Source organism: Malaya genurostris, chromosome 1 (assembly GCF_030247185.1).
Source record: "Malaya genurostris strain Urasoe2022 chromosome 1, Malgen_1.1, whole genome shotgun sequence".
In the NCBI taxonomy this organism is placed as follows: Eukaryota; Metazoa; Arthropoda; class Insecta; order Diptera; family Culicidae; genus Malaya; species Malaya genurostris.
Window position 1 is genome coordinate 147,606,235 of NC_080570.1, and position 18,721 is coordinate 147,624,955.

Genomic DNA, 18,721 nt, shown 5'->3' on the forward strand with positions numbered 1-18,721 from the left:
CAACAATTTTGAGATTTTTTTGAGATGATTTGGAAACAATTATGTGGCAATACAGTTGCAATTTTGTTACAATTAAGTTGCGATGTTCTAACTATTTGTCTGAAAGTTTTGTAATATTCGAGTCAATTTAGTTACCCTTTCTTGTCAGTTTTGCGATAATCTTGTTGAATTTGGTGACAATTTTGATACGACATTTAGACAATTCAGTTGCAATTTTGTTACAATTAAGTTGCAATTTTGTGACACATTCTGTCAACGTTTTGTAACATTTAGAATCGATTTAGTGACCGTTTCGCGGCAATTTTGCGATAGTATTGAAAAATTTGAAGACATTTTGACAATTTTGAGATAATTGAATGACGATTTGTGATAATTTTTGCAGCAATTTTGTGACAATTCACTTGTAATTTTGTTATAGTTGAGTTGCAATTTGGTGACAGTTCACTTGTAATTTTGTTACAATTAATTTGCAATTTTGTGACAATTTCTGTCAACGTTTTGTAACATTTAGAATCAATTTGGTTACCGTTTTGATACAGGTTTGCGATAGTATTGCAAAATTCGAAGACATTTTGACAATTTTGAGACAATTTATTGTCGATTTGTGATAATTTTTGTAGCAATTTTTTGACAATTCACTTGTAATTTTGTTACAGTTGAGTTGCAACTTGGTGACAATATGTGTTAAAGCTTTGTAATATCAGAGTAGATTTAATTACAATTTTTGACATTTTTGCGATAATCTTGTTAAATTTGGTGACAATTTGACAACTTTGGGATAATTTAATGGCAATTATTTAACGATTTGTTGCAATTTTGTGACAATTTTGATACAACATTTAGACAATTCATCTATGTGATAATTTATGAACAATTTTGAGACTTCTTGAAGGTGATCTTGAAACATTTCTTTGTGACAATTCAGTTGCAATTTTGTTTCAATTAAGTCGCAATTTTAGAACAACTTGTGTTAATTTTAGCAATTGTGTAATATTTAGTGACGGTTCAGTTACCGTTTTTTAGCAGTTTTGCGATAATATTGTTACAATTTTGGAATAATTTGATGACAATTTTAGACGATTTCTTTGACAGTAGTATGAGCCAGTTTAGTAACAATTTATGATAATTTTTCATCAGTTTTGTAATAATTTTGAGATTACTTAAAGACGATTTTGTGATAATTCAATAGCAATTTTGTTACAATTTAGTTGCATTGTTGTTACAATTATGTTGAAATATGTGACAATTTGTGTCAAAATTTTTTAATGTTTAGAGTTGATTTAGTTGCAAGTTGCAACTTTTTTGACAATTTGTGTTACCATTTTGTAATATTTGAAGTCGATAATATTTAGAGCTACCGTTTTGTGTCAGTTTGGCGATAATATTGTTAAATTTGGTGAAAATTTTACAACTTTAAGGCAACATCCAGACAATTTGATGACAATTGTGTGACGATTTGTATCATTTTTGTGACACTGATATATTTTCAAGAATTTTGAGATTAGTTGAGGAAGATTTTAAGACAATTTTGTGACAATTTAGTTGCAGTTTTGTTACAATTCAGTTGCAATTTTGTAACAATTTGTGTCGAAATTTTGTAATATTTAGAGTCGATTTAGTTAGTTACTGTTTTGTGGCAGTTTTGGTGAAATTTTGACAATTTTATGACAACATCGAGACAATTTGTGAACACTCTGTAACGATTTTCGTTAATTTTGAGACACTTTGTGATTATTTTTCAACAATTTTGAGACTCATTCAATACGATTTTGGGACAACTTTGTGGCAATCCAGTTGCAATATTGTTACAGCTTAATTGCAGTTTTGTATATAATTTGTGTCAATAATTTTTGTAATATTCAGAGACAATTGTGTTATCGTTCCTGTCACTTTTGCGATAATATTGTAAAATTTACCGATAATTTGACAGTTTTGAGATAACATTGAGACGATTTGATGACAACTATGTAACGATTTTGAGACACTGTTGTTATTTTTCAACAATTTTGAGGCTACTTAGCGACGATTTTAGGACAATTTTGTTTCAGTTCAGTTCAGCAATTCAGGTGCCTTTTTATTACAATTCAGTTGCAAATTTGCTGTAGTTCAGTTGCAATTTTGTGAAAATTAAGTTGCAATTTTGTTACAATTCTGTTGCGATTTTGAGACAATACAGTTTCAGTTGCAATTTTGTTACAATTCAGTTTCAATTTTGTTAAAATTAAGTTGCAATTTTGTTACAATTCTGTTGCGATTTTGTTACAATTCAGTTTCAGTTGCAATTTTGTTACAATTCAGTTTCAATTTTGTTAAAATTAAGTTGCAATTTTGTTACAATTCTGTTGCGATTTTGTTACAATTCAGTTTCAATTTTGTTGAAATTAAGCTGCAATTTTGTGGCAATTTTTGTCAAAGTTTTTTAATATTTACAGTCGATTTAGTTTACCGTTTTGTAGCAGCTTTGCGATAATATAGACTAATTTGGTTACAATTCAGCATTCAGACAGTTATGAGAAAATTTTCTTCAATTTCGTAACAACTTCATTTTTACAATTACAATTCAGAGACATTTCGGTACAATTTTTGGCGATATCATTTTGTGACGATTTGATGACAATTTTGTAACTGTTCTGATGCGATTTTGAAACAATTTACGAGATCTTCACCGAACACTGTAGAGGCTGTTCGATTCTCTACAAATTTTGGGTAATGTAATATGCTACTGGCCAGTGGATTTACGTGTCATCCTTCTCTAAGTAATCGAATGTTACATTTTCGTTAGTTGCTGGACTGCATTTACAATCGATAGACTAGAAAAGAAGGGTGGCTTATGTAAGCGACATGACCCGATACAAACGTCTTACGAGAAATTTCTGCAAAGGCTTTGAGTGGTTAAGACCACTAAGTTTTACTCTCATTTTCATATTGAAATGAACAAAACTGAATGCTAAGCTGCTGTTCTGCGTCTATCCTGAGAGCGCTTTCTGCCTTCCCAATAAATCACGGAAGCACAAACTCAGACCGACGTGCTTCTCATTCGACAGCCGAACGACCCCATAAGGATCCGCCCACACACCGCAGACTTACGGTCATTAAATAAACATTTCAATTTAATTTTATTAGCAAACTAACACCTGAACTCCGACTGACTCCTTTCGGATGGGCAATTCACGTCGGTTTCGCTATTTCAAGTGATGAGGTATCATGTCTTCCCTCGTACTCGGCCGTTGCTTCACCACCAGCAACAAAAAAAAAAGGATTAATTACTGTATCACTTTTCTCGGAACCTCCGGTGGCTCTCCAAAGGCTCGTTTTAATCACCGGCTTCACCCCCATTGGCCCCTACTTCAACCGGTTGTCTGCCGATGCCGCCACCGCCGCCGCCGCCGCACGTCAAAAACTCTTCAATGGTGGTAATTGATGAGATCCAGATTTGCAAAAGTAGTCGGAATGCATCATTTGATTGCAATCCATCGTTCGGGTGAGTTGTGGCCGATTTTCGACCACCCACGGAAAATGGACTGCTGGACGGGGAAAATAAATGGCGCTCGGTCGCCGATAATTGCGCTCCGGTCGATTTTCGCTTTTGCCACTCGATAAATGACTCGATGGATTCGCTTTTTGGGTGAAAATTTCCAACTAATGGGAAGTGGCTTAATGCAAGAACTGCAGCTCCAGCTCCAGCTTCGGCACGAGTTGGGTTGAGTTCTACTTTGGCAACCTGGTTCGGTATTGACATCTATGGCGAAAACAAGAGCCCGGATACATTAACAGCTGGGAATCCCTGCTGGTCTATCAATTAAACAAAAACCCATTTCGGTCGGCGCTGACGCCACCGACTGGTGGCGGTTTCAATTAGCGAAGAAGATAATGTTCCCATGCTAGAAAGATCTATTTCCGAAAGATTAGTTTTTTAAGGTTTGGAAAGCGAATAGCACTTTAACTGGTGACCAAACAAGTGGAAAATCAGTTCACTTTCGCTTCTTGATCAGTGCGTTTTTTTTTGTCGTAACCGGGACAACAACACAAAGAACGGTACTGTACAGTGTATCTTTACCTACAGGAAACTTTGGTAACGTACGCGAATCAGGGAACAGAAAGACTATTTTAAGGAAAACTTGTACTTTACGAAAAAAAATCAATGTTGATCAGCAAAAGAAGATAAACTTTCAGGGTTTTTCGATTTTGAAACATGTTCTGTCTTTTTATGCGGGGTTGAGAATTGAACGTTGGTCAAAAATCGGTTTTTAGATCAGGTGTAGAGCTAAACCTGTTATGTGCTGATGTTTATGGTCAAGCAAATCTCTCATGGAGTTTGGAATATAAACGGAATGCGAGCCATATTTCAGCACACAAACATTTGGTTAGTCGATTATAGAACAAAACTTATGTGTCTACGATTTTTTTGGCGTTAATAAATCGCATTCCAAGATTGCCAAAAAGAGAAACAATTCGATTGTGTATATTACTTGCACCACTATTACTTTTAACCACTGTTTATATAAATTATCCACAGCTACAAATTTCTTGTCCAATCATAGCGTTTTTTTTTCTTAAATACTTTAAATTCAACAAGTGTATTCAAAGGGGATTCCAGCTATACGAAGCAGTCTTGAGTGAATGGTGAAATTTCAGATGTTATTAAATCTAACAAACGAACTAAAATCTAGCATTTAATGCGTCAACGTCAAATAAAATTTGCCTAATACTACACTAGCCATATCCTGAACACTTGACTGAATATTTCCTTAAGAATCATGCTTCGAAAGACTCGGATCGGACGTGAGACAACTTGCTAGCAAAGATCAGTGCCTTGAAAACTACCATCGAATATTTTAAATTTATATTTCCATACCAAGAGCTAGGAACAATATGTCACACAAATATCCTCCGAGGCCAGGCATTCCTGAGAGCGTCATGATTCATGATTGTTATGACCATAAATCATGCATTCTGACGTTTTCAAGTGTTGAGAAAAAGTACGTTTTATGGTGCTGCATTTGAAGTACTTTTAATGTTAATTGCACATTTAAATCATTTGTAGAAAAAATGAACCTCATCTCACGATTGCATCATAGTCGAAATTAGATCATCAATGGAATTGAAATTCGTTTTGCTGACCTTCTTAAGAAATCTGAAGTCCTCCTGAATGTTTAATTCTTTCTAATTTCAACCTTCAGTAAAATTGTATGAATATCATCAAGCCTAGTCAAGACTTTCCATTAGTGATCCTGCCTGCAGAGCGGATCAGCAGAGAGGAAAATCTCAGATTTGGCAACGAGATAAACGCAACAAAACTTCTGGCACCACTTACATTTGTACTTGTGTGCGAGTGACTTTTTGAATGTTCGTGTTTGTTTGCTTGTAAAGTATCACAATCGTAGCAAAAATTGATGTGTATCCATAAGTTTTGCTCCACATTCAAAGCATTTGTAATCTATTTCACGCTATTTTCAAATATTACAACTTTACTATTTGGTAGCAATACTTCCAACGAGGCAACCGCTATTGACAGTTCAATTGGAATCATAACAATGTCTGCGCTGATTTCTGGTTGTAGGATCACTATTTGCTCCATGTCGTGCCGAAGCTTCGTTCAGTTAGCATGAAGTAAACAATTTTAGTCAAAAGCTCTCTTTTAATAAAATACAAAAATTTACTGAAAGGTAAGTTCCATCGATTCTATAGTATTTATATATAATCAATTGTTGATTTTTATTCGCTCAGTTTTAGGTAAAATTAGGTTAATTTAATAACCTAGAATAATAATTAGCATTTTATACGGATCTCACTGTTGGCTAGTATAGAAAGAAAAAACAATTCAAAGAATGGATCGAAAACTTTAAAACATGATGAATCGAAATGCACCATCTTTGTAATATCAAAACAGAACATTTGAAAAACGGACAACGTTAAAACGTAATGCATCAGTACTTCTGTTTCAAAAACGCTTTTACCTTCGAACACACTAGCAATTGCAGTCAATGTACCACATCACCCACAACATACACTTTTGACAACGACACCGACGATGAAACAATGGATCATGAGACGAACTGCGAACAAAGTGCCCCCCAATCTTCGCTGAACAGAAATGGAAGCTCCTTTTCCCCAAAATTCAAAAATCGCATCAGCAATTTAATCCACTTTCGACTTTTGCCAAACACTAATTTTGCTTTTGAGGTTAGCCACTCTAATTTCTAGGTTTCGGATGCGATTGTAGACAAAAAATAAAAAAATGCAGGGATGGGGATGTCGTAATATCGATCGATTAATCGAAATATATAATCGGTCGTTTGAAACTAATATTCGATTATTAAACTCAATCGATAATATCAGATAATCGAATAAAATTTGTTCGAATAGTTCGAAAATTATGCTCGAGTAAATCGAAAAATTCGACATCCCTAGTTTTTTATCTGCTATTCATTATTTCTACGATTTGGTTTAAATTTTTCTTTTATTTGTTTCCTGGACATAGATCAAAACGTTGAGAAATAATGTCGTTGATAAGATAAAGCATGGTAGCTGTTCGGCGTTCTTCGTGATGGAAGAGGAAATGTAGAAATTGTTTTTGGACATGCGTTCCTTGGGTATGGAAGTGTATGGGTTTCATACCATCCTGCATTTTTTCGAAATTGGCATCCTGCATTTTTTCAAAATTGTGTAGAAATCCATTCAATGAATCCAAACGTACTATTTGCTTCTCTATGAAAATAAGTTTCGAGTCTAAAATTACGCCTAGGTCTCTAATAATTTTACATTTTTCTAAGGGAGGGTTTCCTAAATATATGTCAATAGAAGGAGCCATGGTTTTTCTACTAAACGATATTGATCTACGTTTCTTAACGCTTAGTTGGAGTATGCTTTTGTTGCACCAAATATTGAATACACTGCAATACAGATGCTCCAAGATAAATAATTTACTTTTTGTTTTGTGCTTTGCAGGTAATGCACGGGGGATATTTTTTTTATATTTCTCCAACAGGCATAAAACCACCTCATCTTGTATACCAAGTGATTGATAGTTTCCAATTCCAGGCTTCTAGTGAATTTTTCTAGTTGATTTACTAAACTTAATTCGAAAGTTATTTACTTGATAGGAGAACAAAAACAATGAATTCATTTATCTTGTCCTGAAAGAGCATGTTATTTGGATGAGAAACTATTCCCTTGAGATTTTCCACCACAATTCTTAGTTTTGGTTGAAAAAAAAAATTACCAGAAATATAAGAGACAGCTGATTGGCCATTAGCCATACTAGAGATCTCTTGGAAACATCATCCTTAAAATCAGATGTTTCAAAGTTACCAAGCAATATTTTTTGTTTGATTAGACTGTAAATAAGGAAAAGTTGGTTTATACCCGAGAGCTTGAGATCCTATGCTGCCATTCTTTCATCATTTAGTGAACAATCAAATGCTGCACGATAAGAACTTTTTTTTTTGTTTACTTTAAGTAGAGAAACGCACACGTAGTCTAAAATATTTTTTTTATATTTCTCCAGTAGGAGTAAAACCACCACAATCGTGTTATTTTCTGAAGTAGAATTTGGGTTTTATCTCATTAAAAACGTTTCTTGTTTTACCACCGGAAATACATCGATTCTGAATTTAATGACCTTGAAATAAAAGCTAGTGTAGTAAATTCGATGATTACGCATACCAAACTTGTATTTTTGTTTATTTTATTTTGTTTATTTTTTGGGAGCAGGGAAAAGCCCGATGGAGATGAAATTTGGCAATCTCTCTCTCCAGCAGGCATAAAACCTCCTCATCTTTCGTATCTACAGATTACAATGATCCAACAGATCTTTTACGATTGTAAAACTTTCCAGTGAAAAAAGAAAAAAAAAATGATCGCCTTGTCGCATCATGTTCTGGATGATGGATGACGTAAAATAGTCACACTTCCACAAATAATTACAATTCGAACAATAGTTCATCAAAAAGCTTTGAAAACATCAGAAACAGAACAATTTAATTTAAATCATTTTCAATACCACTATGCAGATCCAAAATCGCAGGAAGCAAAAACAATATCTAGACAAAAAACAATTTGTTTTCTCTTTCAAAAAAAAAACATCTAGTCTTTCAAACTGACAGATTTACAATGTCCAAATCGAAAAAACAAAAATAAGAGATTTATAAACGTGAGTTGCTTAGTATATATGAGAACAAAAAATCTTATTTGTGCAGTAATTAATCGATGTACTAAATAAAATGATCTGATAAGCGATTTGTGCTCGTGGAAAAGTTTAGGAAAAAATGTAATAACCATCGAATGGTTGTATTATTTTCTGGATCACAAAGTTACTCTCACTTTCTTAGGATACTAATTTCGAGCAGCGATCGATCAAAAAGTGCTGAAAACAAAGAAAGCTACCTATGTTTCAAAAGTTGTTTGTTTGTTTGCACCAAACGGATCAGAAAACGTGCCGATTTTGAATTCGGCTGACCTTGACTTTCAATAGTGTGTTTTCGGAATGATAAACTTTATCGTATGTAAATCCGAAATAGCTACCCGGTACGAGCAGGTGTTCCCCAACGTTCGAGCGTAGCTCCGATCTTGCATAATATTTTCACTTTTGATCTTACTAATCTATCCGCTGGTGGTCAGGAAAGCTCTATTCTGTGACGATACAAGTCTATTAGCCTACAGAAAAGCTTAAATATTATCTATCAAAATGAAAAAAAAATCATATAAACATGTTATCAAATTGAATGGCTTGGAATTGAGATGGTCTGATCAAGCAAAATATTTAGAGTTAACGTATGACTTGAAATATTTGGCTGCCATACTTAAGATAAGTAATGATTCATTACAAATTATTTTCTCAGCTTGTGAAATTTTGTTAAACAAAATTGATGCAACAAAAAATAACAATGATCTAATGGGAGATTTGTTATTGTGGAAATGTTTTTAGTAGATAAAGTAATGTTTATCAAAGGGTCGCATAATTTTCAGGATGACAAAATTAACCTTACTTTTGCAAATAGTTATTCCGAATAACAATCTTTCAAACAGGGCTGACAATATTATAGAAAAAATACGTCGTTAAAAAAGTTGCGTGATCAGTCACTAAACGAATCAGAACACATGTCAATGATGAATTCAATGACCTTGACTTTCAATAGCGTGTTGTGGGAATAATGATAAACTTTATTTTTGAGATTTGCCCATTGCACGTAAATAAATAAATATGTTTTTACATTATTTACTGCGAGCAGAGAAAAGTCTGCTGGAATTGAAAACGATTTCTTCTCCAACGGGCATAAAACTACCTCATCTTTTATACCACAGCTGTTTTACAATAATCATTTAGGGATTTTGGTACCTTGTAAGTAATCAGTTTGGGCAAAGTTCACTTGACTAATTTAATTTTTTTTTGCGTTGATGATTTTGAACTGCAAGGTGACATTAGCAGTCAGTTCAACATAATCTGCTGATGTACTTATGAGTAGAACACGAAATGTAAGAAATGTGAGTTTTACTTTACTCGAATCGGTACACGTAAGGCAAGTAATAAGTAATTACTTTTTTATATTTTAAAGAAAGAAGTAGTCCAATTTGGGTAATTAATAATAGTAGTAGAAAAAAAACAATGATCTGATGGGGAATTTGTTATTGTGAGAATGCTAGTAATAATCAACAAATGGTCGCATAATTTTCAGGATGACAAAATTTGCCTTACTTCTACAAATAGTTAATCCGAACAAAAATTGATCACAATGCGCTGTTAGAAACGAAGAAAAATAGCTATTAGCCACTAAACAGTTCAGAAAACAAGTCAATTCGGAATTCAATGACCTTGACTAGGAATCGCATGATTGTGATATGAAAAACGTGTTCTATGAGATTTGCGTTTAAAAGTTTTAATTTTATGGTTAGTAATAAAAATTATTCCACGATTTCTTTATTCAGAAATAGCAGAGTTGGCTTTGATTGATTGGTCTTGAACAAATTTTGTATCACTCACTACGCACTTCATTTTACTAGGAGTATGAGACCTTGAGATTTGCCTCCACAATTTTTGGTTTATGGTTAATAATAACAATTATTCGACGAATTTTTTAAAACTGGTTTTGATTGTTTAGTTTGTAGCTAAACTTGATGTAATTCTCGTATTACTCACCACACAATCATATGCTTTAAATTAATCAAATATTAGTCTTCATTTTATTAGAACTTTAGAAAAGCTCACTGAAATTGAGTTTTTTCTGCTTCTCTCTAACAGGCATTAAACCACCTGATCTTCTATACAGACTGATTTACAACCACACAAATCAGTACACACAGGGCAAATAATAAAGAATTGGTTATTAAATTTAAGAGGAGAAAATTGAGTTTGGGTGATCATTCTTTTATACATTAACAAGTGATGTGATAAAAAATTCGTTTCGTGAATAATTTTCAATATTCAGTCATTTTCTAAATATGAAAGATAGAAGTAATCAAATTTGAGTAATAAGTAAGGAAAGTAGAAAAACTAAGCAATGATCGGTTTGGATACTCGTTATTGTGGATAAGATTTTTGTAAAAAAAAGTAATAATCATCGGATTGTTGCATCATGTTCAGGAAGACAAAATTATTCTCACCTCTGCAAAAAGTTATTTCGAATTAACATTCGGCTTCCGAAAAGTTCATTCAAAAAGTTGCATGTTCAATCACTAAAACAGCTCAGAGAACATGTCGATTCGGAATGCAATGACCTTGACTTTGGATAGCATGGTTTTGGTAGGAAAAATCTCTTTCTTAAGATTTGCCATTCATACTGTTAATTTATGGTTAGTAATAATTCAAATGGTTAGTTTATGGATAGTAATAATCTCAATCCTGCAAATAGTCGATTAGAAAACGCTAGTAAAATCAGAGGAAAATGTTTTTTTTTTTTTGAAAACCTAACCTCTAAACAGTCCAGAAAACATGTCGATTCGTAAATCAAGATAAGAAGAAACATGGAGAAGTTTACTGAAATTAAGTTTTTTTTCTTTTCCAACATCTATCTTTTATACTAGACTGACTTAAAAGGTCCAAATCGCTACACTAAGGGCAAGTTAATTGAATTTGAAAAGAAATAAAATCAAACTTGGGTGAAAATTCTGTTACACTCTAAAGAAAACAAAAAAAAAACTTTGATCTGATAAGCAATTTAAACTCGTGGATTTTTTTAAATCGAAAAATGCTAAAAATTCATCGAATGGTTCATTATTTTTATAAGGGTAGAAATACTCTAATTTCTACAAAAAAAATCATTCATCAAGAAGTGTAACACAAAAAAATATTTTATTTATGTCCTGTAAATAGTCGCTCAGGAAAAATTGATAAAATCATAGAAGTTTCATGTTTTGTTTAAAAACTTTTATACCTAATCCCTAAACGGATCAGAAAACATGTCAACGACCTTGACTTCGAATGACATGATTATCGAAGGGAAAACTTTACCCTGAAGATTTGCCATTTAATTTATCAGTTTATGGTTAGAAATAACAATTGATTTGACGAATTTTTCAGAAATATCAAAGGGTTGCTTTGACTGATTGGCGTGTAGCTAAACTTAAAACAAAAATCCTTACTACACAATCAGATGCTTCAAATCAAGCGAACGTTTTGCCTTTTCAACTAGAAGCAGGGAGAAGTTTACTGGAAATAATTTTTTTTTCTCCTTTTCCAACAGGCATAAAACCACCCGATCTTTTATACAAGATACAAATCGGTTCACTAAGGGCAAGTTATTTACTGAATTTGAGAAGAAAAATCTGAGTTGCGTAAAAAATATTTTATTCACTAAAGAAATTAAAAAAAATATCTGATAAGCAATTTGAACTCGTGGGTTATTTTTCAACGAGAAATGTTATATCCATTGAATGTAAACATTATCTTTAGAACGGGAAAATTGGTCTCATTGATCGAAAGGCCTTATCTTTAAACGGATCAGCAAACCATATCAATTCAGAATTCACTTAAAAAAAATCAGAATTCAATAACCTTGATTTCGAATAGCATGATTTTATAAGTAAGAACTTTTTACTTGAGACTTGTCACCAAAACAGCCTGATTTGTACGCCAATTTTTTCTTCCTAAATTCAATAAATAACTCGCCATTATTTATTACTTTCCATAGGTTATTTATTAAATTTAAGAAGAAAAAAAAAGATTTTGGGTTACACTAAAGATAAAATAATTTATGTTCGAGAAGCAATTTGAACTCGTGGAGTTTTAAAGCAAAAAACTTTGCAACCAAATGAGAACTCTAGATGGAATGGTGTTGATTTGCAAAGTGTTTTTTTTTTCAGCGCAAAATTGAATATATTATCTTTTGAATGACAAAAATGCTTTCTTTTCAACAAATAAATACTTCCTATGATAGTTCAGTGCTGATAACATAAAAAAAATATTTCATTTAAATTGTTTTATGTCAATCAACTTTGCAGATCCGCAAGCATACCGGAAACAATGACCTTGAACTTGAATAGCATACTTTTGGGGTGAGAAATTCCTCCTTGGAAATTTTTCAAACACAATTTATAGTTGTTTCATAGTAGAATATTTAATATTTAGTAATTTCGAATTTTTAATTTTACTAGAGGTTCGTAAAAGAAGCTCACTGGAATGAACATTTTTGTTCTCCTTCTCCAAAAGGCATAAAACCACATGATTCTGTATACCGACTAATTTACAAGAGCCAAATCGTTACGGGAAGGGCAAGTAATAAATGATTGCAAGTTATTTACTGGAGTAGAAAAGAAAAAATCAAACTTGGATTGAAATTCTTTTGTACACGAAAAGAAAATTTAAAAAAAAACTATGATTTGATAAGCAATTTGAACTTGTGATTTTTTTTCCAGCGAAAAATGTTACAACCATCCAATGGTTGCATTATCATCCGAATGACAAAAATACTTTCTTCCCAACCAATGAAAAGTTTCTATAAAAAAGTGCTGATAACAACTTATTTAAATTGTTTTATGACAATCCACTATGCAGATCCGGAAACAATGACCTTGAACTCGAATTGCATATTTTTGGGGTGAGAAAATCTTTCGTTGAAATTTTTCAAGCACAATGGTCAGTTGTTTATAGGGTGAAATAAAAAATTTTCGAGTTTTTAATTTTACTAGAAGTTTAAAAAAGCTCACTGGAATGGAGATTTTTATTTTTGTTTTCCTTCCCCATCAGGCATAAAACACATGATTGTGTTTACCGACTAATTTACAAGATCCAAATTGGTATGCCAAGAGCAAGTAATAAATGATCGCAAGATATTCACTGAACTAGAAAAGAATCGAACGTAGGTAAAAATTCTTCTGTACTCAAAAGAGCATTACCATGCTACCAGGCATAAAACCACCTACCTCATTTGTACGCTAAGGTAAAGTAATAAATAATTTGTTAGGTAATTTATTAAATTTAAGAAGAAAAATTTGAATTTGGGTAATAATTCTTCTATACACTAAATATAAAAAAATCTATGATCTGGCATGCACTTTGAACTCGTGGGTTTTTTTTAAATGAAAAACGTTATAACTAAAAAAAAGTTAAGATGGAATGGTGATCTGCTAAGTGGATTTTTTCAGCTAAAAATTTTAAATGTTATCTTTAGAATGACAAAAAATATTTTCTTTTCGACAAATAAAAATTTCCCATAAAGGTTCGTAAAGAACTGTGGGTAGCACAAAAATTGTTTTATGCCAATCCACCATGCAGATCCGGAATCATACCGGGAAACAATGACCTTGAACTTGAATAGCATACTATTATGGTAAGAAATTCTTCCTTTTGCCATTTTTCAAACACAATTTATAGTTGTTTCATAGTAAAAGTCCCGGGTTGGCGGTTCAATGCATAGGACGCTGGTCTTACAAGCCAGTTGTCGTATGTTCGAGCCCCGACCTGGAAGGATTCTTAGTGTCAGTAGGATCCATAGTACTAGCCATGCAATGATTCTGTACACTAAGAATCGGCTGCGAAGTCTGTTGAAACAGAAAGGCCAAATTCCACAAAAGGAATGTAATGCCAAGACTTTGCTTTGCTATAGTAAAATGTTTAATATTTAGTAATTTCGAATTTTTAATTTCACTAGAGGTTCGAAAAAGCTCACTGGAATGAACATTTTTGTTCTCCTTCTCCAATCGGCATAAAACCACATGATTGTGTATATCCACTAATTTACAAGATCCAAATTGGTATGCCAAGAGCAAGTAACAAATGATCGCAAGATATTCACTGAACTAGAAAAGAATCGAACGTAGGTTAAAATTCTTCTGTACACAAAAGAACATTACCATGCTACCAGGCATAAAACCATAAAGTTATCTTTAGAATGACAAAAAATATTTTCTTTTCGACAAATAAACATTTCCTATTCGTAAAGAACTGTTGATAGCACAAAAATTGTTTTATGTCAATCCACCATGCAGATCCGGAATCATATCGGGAAACAATGACCTTGAACTTGAATAGTATATTTTTAGGATGAGAAAATCTTTCTTGCAATTTTTCAAACATAATTTTTAGTTGTTTCTTAGTGAAATATAAAATTTTCGAATTTTTAATTTTACTGAAGGTTCGAAATAGCTCACTGGAATGAAGATGTTTGTTCTTCTTATCCAACAGGCATAAAATAACATATTTTAATCATCACAGAAAATAAAAAAAACTATATCTGATAAGCAATTTGAACTGGTGGATTTTTTTCAGCGAAAAATTTATATCCATCCAATGGTTGCATTATCATCAGAATAACGAAAATACAAATTCATCAAAAAGTGCTGATAACATTAAAAAAATACTTTATTCAAATTGTTTTATGTTAATCCACTGTGCAGATCCGGAAACAATGACCTTGAACTTAAATAGCATACTATTGGGATGAGAAAATTTTCCGTGGGGATTTTTCAAACACAACGTTTAGTTGTTTCTTAGTGAAATTTCAATTTTACCAGAAGTTTGAAAAAGCTCACTGGAATGCAGAATTTTGGTTCTCCTTCTCTAACAAGCATAAAACCACCAAGATCCAAATCGTTACGGCAAGGGCAAATAATAAATGATTGCTAGTTATTTACTGGACTAGAACAGAAAAAATCAAACTTGGGTTGAAAATCTTTTGTACAAGAAAAGAAAATAAAAAAAAACTATGATTTGATAAGAAATTTGAACATGTGATTGTTTTTTTCCAGCGAAAAACGTTATCACCATCCAATGGTTGCATTATCATCCGAATGACAAAAATACTTTCTTCCCAACAAATGAAAAGTTTCTATAAAAAAGTGCTGATAACATACAAAAAATACCTTATTTAAATTGTTTTATGACATGCAGATCCGAAAACAATGACCTTGAATTTGAATCGCATATTTTTGGGGTGAGAAATTCTTTCTTTGAAATTTTTCAAGCACAATGTTCAGTTGTTTATTAGTGAAATATAAAGCTTTCGAGTTTTCAATTTTACTAAAAGTTTAAAAAAGCTCACTGGAATGGAGATTTTTGTTCTTCTTCTCCAACAGGCATAAAACCACATGATTCAGTATACCGACTAATTTACAAGATCCAAATCGGTACGGGAAGGGCAAATAATAAATGATTGCAAGATATTAACTGAACTAGAAAAGAAAAATTAAACTTGGGTTGAAATTCTTTTGTACATGAACAGAAAATAAAAAAAAATGATCTGATAAGCAATTTGAACTCGTGGATTTTTTTTCTGCGAAAAATGTTATGATCATCGAATTGGTTGCATTATCATCAGAATGTCGAAAATACTTTCTTCTCAGTAAATGAATACTGATAACATAGAAAAAAATATTTTTTTGAAATTGTTTTATGTTAATCCACTATGCAGATCCGGAAACATCGACCTTGAACTTGAATAGCATATTTTTGCGGTGAGAAATTCTTTTTTAGAAATTTTTCCGTATTACAATTTCCAGTTATTTCTTAGTAAAATATAAATTCTTCGAATGTTCATGAATATTAGGGATGGCTTGGATCTTTTAGTTTGAACCCAAACTTGAAATCTTTTGACATCACGATCTTGACTTTTAGTGACTTTAAATTTTGATTTCGATTAATAAACAAAATATCGATATTATTGGAAGCACTGTTTTTGCGAAACTGGGCTTCTTACTCAGTATCAGTTATGGCTTATGGCTTTCAATTGATTCAGTTATTTTGAAGATTTTTCATTTTGGCTCACTTAAATTGATGATTTTTTTACATTGAGAAGTTTTGTAAAAAATTTTTACGATTGACTCAGTTATTTGAAGGATTCAATTCCAAACGAGTGTATTTTCTTAAACATCATGATTCAGATTTTTAAATTTGATTCACTTTTGTTTCGGAACAAACTATTTTTCAAATTGAGAAATTTTGTAGAAAAGCTCTAAATTTTAAATTTTTCAATCAATTCCGAAAATCAAGGATTTGGGTTTTCGAGGAACTAAATCAAAGAAAGTTTGAAACTGACCACCAAAAAATCATTCAACTTTCGAAAATAATTCCAACCACTTTCAAAAAATAAAACTTTAAAGATTAAAAAAAAACTTAAAATTTAAAAAATAAATCTTCCATCAGTACTCACCTAATCTTCGCTGAAATAATCTCCCCCTCGATGTCCTCAATGGTCCGCAGCAACCACCGAGAGAACTAAAACCGCGCAACTGAGTTTGTCCACGTTTTCGTGTGAAAAAAAAACTATCTTCAACGCGCAAACTGCGGAAATTTTGTTCTGTTTTCCAGAGGAAAGAAAATGAAACAGCAGCAACTGATTTCGTTTCTCCCGCACTTCGTCCGCCGTTTTTTTTTCTTGTTTTCACACACAGAAACAAGTAGAACTATTTTGCAAAATCACAAAATTTCAGACCGGAAAATTTTTGTTTCCTCGCGTGAATGCACTTTTTTTTTGTTTAATCCGATTATTGTGTTTTTTTTCCCGCTCTTGTTCGGTCCCGTTAATCCTGAAACACACAAAAATATTTAGTTGAAGTATCCTTGCTGAGTTCTCCCACACACCGCATTTGGGCAAAACGCTCCCGGGCTGCTTAGATTTTGATTCACCGAACAAAAAAAAAAACGAAAAAAAAAACAAAACTTCGCTTAAAACGGAAAATCCCGAGCAACGGGGCTTTTGTACGAAAATTCTAGCAAAAAAAACGATTTTTTTCTTTCTCCACAATTGATTCGAGTATTTTCTAATATATCTTTTTTTTTGTTTCTCAATTTTGTGTCGGTTAACTGCCGGGGTTAACTGATTGTTTTAAGTTTTAAGTAACTGTCGCTAGAGGCCACACCACATCGAGTCCCGGGAGGACTAAACTGCACGCACTTGCACACACTTTGACCACTGAACTGAAACTGAGCTGAGCCGAACCGAGCTGAAGCTCCTCCAGCAAAAAAGGCAGCGCACCACCGGAGAAGGCGCGCACACACACGGGGGATGATGATGGTGATGATGATGATGATGATGATGATGATGATGATGATGATGATGATGGTCTTGTATGCGATGATTACACGCTGATGACGATGATCACGACGACAACGGCGATGGAAGACTTCGTCGACGGTGGCTGTGATGATGATGATGATGATGCTTGACCACCACCGGGGAGGACCAACAGCAGTAGAGTAGATGATTACACACACCGGAGGACTACTACTGGACTGGTTCGGCTGACGTTCACGACCAAACTAAGAGAGGGCGCACAGATCTTCTTCACCATCACCTTCCCGAAATAGGGAGAGATATGTACGAAATAAAAAAAATCTTTTCTTTTTGTTTCCTCCTGCTGTTCCTCCTCCTGTTATGTGTGTTTGCAATTTCTCGGTATGTTCCCGGTCCACACACACCCGGAGCCCCGTATCGGACTCTCGCTCTCTCTCTCTCTCTTTCTGTCTATATCTGCTGGCTTCTTTTACTACTCCCGAATGGGGCGGCCGACTCTAGCATAGTCCGATTCGGCACAAATTAAAAATAAAATCACAAAATTCCGAAACAAAAAAAAATCACAGTTCTAACAGTCTGACCACAAAAATTTTGAAAAACTCCGATCAACAATAAAAATTTTTTTTTACTTGTCACTTGAGATGATTTGATTCACTGAGGATGGATGATGGGCCGCACGAAACCCGCGCGCACTGATCAAACCACTAAACTAAAATCTAGAAAAAAAAAATCGAAGAAGATGGGCTCTCGCCTCCGATTTGCTCGCGGTGTCCGCGGTTCGTCTTCTTCGGTTCAAGTGTTTTATTCTACTAATGCTGTTTATCTGCTGCTGCCCGCTTAAAAGAAGAAAAACTAGCGGGCTCTCCTCTTGGTCGGTCCGGGGCCCGTCCGCGACAACTCAACTGTGTGTTGTGTGTTTTCTTTTGCTGCTGTCGCTGTTGCTGCCGCTGTCCGCGCTGCTGCCATCGCCGGTCGGTCGTTCGGTTGGTCACTCTCGATTTACACCATAAGCCCCGTTCCCCGGTGCAGCCGCACCCCAACAGCCAACCCACCACAAGTTCCCTGTGTTGTGTGGTGAGCATAGATATGCAAGGCACAGGTTGCCTCCTGAACTCTACGGTGACTAAATAAGAAAAACAAAAACGCGCGCCGTGAGCAAATGCGAAAGAGAGAGTGAGAGGGATGAAAAGTGAGAGAAAGAGAGGGAAGGAGAGATAGAGAGAGAGAGTGCCAGTGGCAGTGAGTGAACCGACGAGCATCGAGATATCATCCGACCA

General features: G+C 33.7%; 1 protein-coding gene across 4 annotated transcripts in view; it reads right to left on the reverse strand.

Annotated features, from left to right (window-relative positions):
- Nucleotides 1-18,721, reverse strand: part of LOC131426143 (titin homolog) — a 204,438-nt gene that overhangs the window by 123,650 nt on the left and 62,067 nt on the right. The window contains exons 1-2 of one of the 4 annotated variants that reach the window (XM_058588599.1): nucleotides 18,074-18,306; nucleotides 16,581-16,956 (exon numbers count right to left, since the gene is read on the reverse strand). The exons of 1 other annotated variant lie outside the window; for it this stretch is intronic. The gene's annotated coding sequence lies outside the window, so the exon portion shown is untranslated. Of the gene's footprint in view, nucleotides 1-16,580; nucleotides 16,957-17,289; nucleotides 17,379-17,644; nucleotides 17,699-18,073; nucleotides 18,307-18,721 lie in introns of those variants that run through there. 2 more of the 4 variants (XM_058588601.1, XM_058588600.1) reach the window with 2 other exon arrangements.